Consider the following 6000-nt stretch of genomic DNA (forward strand, 5'->3'; position numbering starts at 1 on the left):
CTCTGTCCTCTCCCCCCAACCTCGCACAACAGAAATGTGATCAAGGTCTCCCTCATCTGATGAGTCTTCCATCAGTTCGTCCTCCACTTCTTCCTGGGCTCCTGCACCTTCCTCACTAGTTTGGCTGCTACCATGCGCCCTGGTAAAACCATCTCCCCCACCCTCACATGCCTGCCGCCTTGGTGCTGCCGACCGTCTGGACCTTGCAGATGTTAGCCCTTCCGCATACAACTCCTCCTCCTCTACTTCCTCCACCTCCTCTTGTGCCACCACCTGACTCCGAATTCTGTTTAACATGTGCTCCAGCATGTAAATCACCGGAATAGTCATGCTGATAATGGCATCGTCAGCACTAAACATCTTCGTCGCCATTTCAAAACTGTGCAGAAGGGTGCATAGGTCCCTGATCTGAGACCACTCCTCCAGCGTGATTTGCCCCACCTCTGAATCTCGTTGGCCCAGGCTATACGTCAGAACGTATTGCACCAGGGCTTGTCGGTGCTGCCACAGTCGCTGCAACATGTGCAGAGTTGAATTCCACCGGGTAGGCACATCGCATTTTAGCCGGTGAAGTGGCAGGCCCAACGACTTCTGTAGAGATGTAAGTCGCTGAGCTGCGGGATGCGAACGGCGGAAGTGAGCACACAGCGACCGTGCCCTCTGCAGAAGGCCATCTAGTCTGGGATAGTGGGCTAAAAATTGCTGGACAACCAGGTTCAACACGTGAGCCATACAAGGCACGTGTGTGACATTGCCCCGGCAAAGGGCCGCACCCAGGTTTGCAGCATTGTCGCACACGGCCTTCCCTGGTTTCAGGTACAGTGGAGACAACCATTCATGAAATTGGTTCTCCAGAGCTGACCACAACTCCTCAGCTGTGTGACTCACATTTCCCAGACATTTCAATGTAAAAACCGCCTGATGACGTTGAGCCCTACTGCCAGCATAGTAAGGAGGTGTGCAGGATCCCTTCTGCGCAGTTAGAAAGCTTGTGGCATGACCAGACAGGCTTTGGGTGCAGGTGGAAGACCGAGAGGAGGTTGAGGAGGCAGAAGCAGTGGAGGAACTTTGACATAAAGAGGATTGACGCACAACTCGTGGGGACGGCAAGACTTGGACAGCAGCCCCTTGTCCTGCTGTCACCATAGTTACCCAGTGCCCAGTCAGCGACATGTAACGCCCCTGTCCATGCCTACTCGTCCAAGTGTCTGTGGTGAAATGCACCCTGTCACACACAGAGTTTCTCAAAGAAGCGGTGATGTTGTGTGCGACATGCTGGTGGAGCGCAGGCACACCTTTCTTTGAGAAGTAGTGCCGACTGGGCATCTGGTACTGGGGCACTGCGACGGACATAAGGTCTCGAAAATCCTTTGTGTCCACCAGGCGGAAAGGCAGCATTTCTGTAGCCAAGAGCTTGCAGATGGTGAAATTCAACCTCTTAGCTTTCTCATGGCTAGGAGGAAATGGTCTTTTACTTGTCCACATCTGAGGGACCGAGGGCTGGCTATTGTGCTTAGACGGGGTTGATAAGGGTGTCCCCGGCAAACTGCCGGTCTGTGAGGAAGATGCAGGCGGACATGTTAGGTTGCCTTGATCCAAAGGTGGTGCTATCGATGTCGGACAGCGCTCAACACCAGCTGGTGTTACCACCTCCAAAGAAAATGATGACCTGCCAATAACGCTGGCTGTTGCTGGTAAAGAGGTGGCAGGTCTGCGCCCCAAAACAGGTGTGACTGCTGTCCCCCCAGTCACAGAGGATGAGGAGGCCGCGGATGCACAAGATATGGCAGACGGTGATTGGCCCGGCCGGCTAGGCCGCATTGTAGCACACTGAGCTTCCCACTGCAACTTATGCTTCATGTCCATGTGCCGGTTCATGCATGAAGTACTCAAACTATGTATTTTTTGGCCTCTACTTAGCTTTTGCTGACAAATGTTACAGATAACACGAGTTGGGTCATCTTTATCGATCTGAAAAAATGCCCAGGCTATGCAAGGCTTAGCACCCATGCGACCTGAAGAGCCACCACGACTTGTGGTGAGAGGCAGAGTTGTGTTTGAGGATGCAGTTGTTGACGTGCTTCCAGTACTACGTCTCTGTCCAGGAAGGCGCAACCTGACCTCGTCGTCACTAGCATCTTCCTCCACCTCCTCTGCTGACCTCATCTCTTGGCTGACTGTGGGTTGACAGTAAGTGGGATCTCCGACCTCATCATCATCACCCTGTGCGTTATCACACCCGTCGTCCTCAGAGCCAACCTGTTCCTGCCCTGACAAAAAACTAAAGTTGTCGCTCCAATCAGGTATTTGAGTCTTATCATCGTCTTCCTCATTGTCTCCACCAACAGGAGTTACAGTTTGGGAATGAGGGTCTACATTATGGTCAGAACCTTCTGCGTCTGGTCCTGGATCCGACTCATAAAGATTCTGGGCATCAGTGCAGATCATTTCCTCGTCTGGATTCACAGAAGCGCTGGAGTCGACCTCTGATTCCCAGGCTATAGTATGAGTAAACAGCTCTGCAGACTCAACCATCTGTTCTACCTCATACTCAGACGGGCAGCTGGAGATTTGGGAGCTGTGAGGAAGCAAGTGCGATTTGGGTGACACCTTTGAGGACTGGAGTATTTGTGATGTTGAAGTTGATGTGGAGGAGAGCCCACTTAAAGGAGCACTTGATATCCGTTGAAGCACCTGCTGTTTTTGTGCCTCATCTGGAATTTCTAGCGATTGGCGTGGCCGTAAGAAAGGGATCTTATCACATTGTCCGCTAAAAGAAGTAGACATTTTAGTTTGGCTGGAAGATGGTCTTTCTTCTGCAGATGTTACTGTTGCTTTAACACCTACCCCACGGACACAACCTTTTTTCCCCTTCCCAACACGCCTATTCCCCTTTCCACCAGCAGCAGGCCTTTTTCCACTCATTTTGGTGGTTAACTAATTCACAACTCAGGAGTTGTTTGCACAAAAAAACAATGGATGGTAACCGAGCAGAGCTGAGTGGCCAAACTGTGGTATTAGGCCAAAACTATTGGCTGGGTTAGATGCAGAAAAAAATTATTTTGAATTTGCAACCTGATGGAGGTCAGTATAGATGGACTAATACAAATAGTCCCACACACTGCTAGAAGCCCAAATATTTTTTCAGAGCTAAATGAAGAAAAAAATTATTTTTAATTTGCAACCTGATGGAGGTCAGTATAGATGGACTAATAGACCAAGTCTCACACACTGCTAGAAGCCCAAATATTTTTTCAGAGCTAGATGCAGAAAAAAATTATTTTTAATTTGCAACCTGATGGAGGTCAGTATAGATGGACGAATAGACCAAGTCCCACACACCGCTAGAAGCCCAAATATTTTTTCAGAGCTAGATGCAGAAAAAAATTATTTTTAATTTGCAACCTGATGGAGGTCAGTATAGATGGACTAATAGACCAAGTCCCACACACTGCTAGAAGCCCAAATATTTTTTCAGAGCTAGATGCAGAAAAAAATTATTTTTAATTTGCAACCTGATGGAGGTCAGTATAGATGGACTAATAGACCAAGTCCCACACACCGCTAGAAGCCCAAATATTTTTTCAGAGCTAGATGCAGAAAAAAATTATTTTTAATTTGCAACCTGATGGAGGTCAGTATAGATGGACTAATAGACCAAGTCCCACACACTGCTAGAAGCCCAAATATTTTTTCAGAGCTAGATGCAGAAAAAAAATATTTTTAATTTGCAACCTGATGGAGGTCAGTATAGATGGACTAATAGACCAAGTCCCACACACCGCTAGAAGCCCAACTATTTTTTCAGAGCTAGAAGCAGAAAAAAATTATATTCAATTTGCAACCTGCTGGAGGTCAGTATAGAAGGACTAATAGAACAAGTCCCACACACTGCTAGAAGCCCAAATATTTTTTCAGAGCTAAATGAAGAAAAAAATTATTTTTAATTTGCAACCTGATGGAGGTCAGTATAGATGGACTAATAGACCAAGTCCCAAACACTGCTAGAAGCCCAAATATTTTTTCAGAGCTAGATGCAGAAAAAAATTATTTTTAATTTGCAACCTGATGGAGGTCAGTATAGATGGACTAATAGACCAAGTCCCACACACTGCTAGAAGCCCAAATATTTTTTCAGAGCTAGATGCAGAAAAAAATTATTTTTAATTTGCAACCTGATGGAGGTCAGTATAGATGGACTAATAGACCAAGTCCCACACACCGCTAGAAGCTCAACTATTTTTTCAGAGCTAGATGCAGAAAAAAATTATATTCAATTTGCAACCTGCTGAAGGTCAGTATAGAAGGACTAATAGAACAAGTCCCACACACTGCTAGAAGCCCAAATATTTTTTCAGAGCTAAATGAAGAAAAAAAATATTTTTAATTTGCAACCTGATGGAGGTCAGTATAGATGGACTAATAGACCAAGTCCCACACACTGCTAGAAGCCCAAATATTTTTTCAGAGCTAGATGCAGAAAAAAATTATATTCAGTTTGCAACCTGATGGAGGTCAGTATAGATGGACTAATAGAATGATGCTATGCCCAAAAGATTTTACTTCACTAGGTGCAGTAAAAAAATTGGTATTCTATACACAGGTGTTATATCTTGCAACACAGATAGGCTACTCCACTGACTAACACACTCTGCAATAGGCCAAAAAGGATTAGCTTTGCTAGATTCAGCCAAATGCTGTGAAAAAAACTTGCACAGCACTGGCACAGACCTGCCTGGCAAAAACTGATAGGAACTCATGTAACCTAGTCCTGAAAAGGACTCCAATTACAATTAGTCTTTACTCCCACAACCTATCTATTTAAGAGCACAGACCTCCCTGATAAAAGTCGTAGGAAATGCTGTAACCTAGTCCTTAAAAGGACTGCAATCACAACTGTTCCCTACTCCCAAGCTATCTGTATATTTGTGCGAAAATTGGCTTGAAATTAACAAGGTATAGCGCACTCAGCAACAGCGGTGCCGTCTAACACGCAGCTGCAGCAGTGAGAAAATGGTGGCGACGGGGAAAATGGCTTGGTCTTATAGGGCAAGGACATGTGACATACACTGCCAATGACACATGCCCTTGCTTGTGTGAAAAAAAGCACTTCGCTACGTGTGTGCGCTGCTGATAGGCTGACAGATTGCACCTCCCCACTGCAAATGCGGGAAAGAGAAAAAAAAATGGAGATCTTCATTGTTCCTGCAGAGATCCATCCCCTGCCCCTCCCCCCACCCCGCTGTACACGCAAACTGCGTATTAACATTAATTTTCATCATTACTGAGAAAAAATCCAGTTATGATTTTGGTGCACGAACAGTTATCGAACATAACCTCGAACAGCCGAATTTTTCTCAAATTGTTCGTGTTCGCCGAACGGCTCGAACACCGCCCAAAACAGCTCGAATTTGAGATTGGCGAACAGTTCGAGTAGAACAACGCTCATCTTTTGTGGGGAGACCCCAAGTGATTTCTAGTCCATCGCCTTAACCACTCGGCCACGTCTACTCAGACATGAAATCTTTGTGAGTTTCACATGCTTTTTCGTAAAGCACCATGATCAAGATCAGTGATTATCCCTCTAGAAGACATCTTAGAAAAGCAAAGCAAAATTCTAGGCCTCACTAAAATGTAAAAATCTGATTTGAACTCATCATCAATTAGAAGCTTGTACAGTTCATGGCTTTTCCCTCTTCATAAGGCGGATCTGAACTGGGTCCACTACAAAAACATCCTGAAAAAAAACTCTGAAAATGCTCAAAGGTCTGAACATATTAATTTCCATGTAAAAAATACTTGCTTTTCACTTGATCAGGCTTTTCAGCACCTTTTAACCGCATCAAGTTGCCAAAAACGCAAGCGGTTAACTGAAATGAGCACATCATTCTTCAGGTGTTTTTCACTTAGAAGAGTTCCAGACTTATAATGCAAGTCAAGTGGAAGGTAAGAAAGACCCCTGGAAGGCTCCTGAGTGACTTTTGGTGAGTTTTGTGAGCC

Source organism: Phyllobates terribilis, unplaced genomic scaffold, assembly GCF_046119375.1.
Source record: "Phyllobates terribilis strain yellow unplaced genomic scaffold, ASM4611937v1 Scaffold_13__5_contigs__length_258822181, whole genome shotgun sequence".
Lineage (NCBI taxonomy): Eukaryota > Metazoa > Chordata > Amphibia > Anura > Dendrobatidae > Phyllobates > Phyllobates terribilis.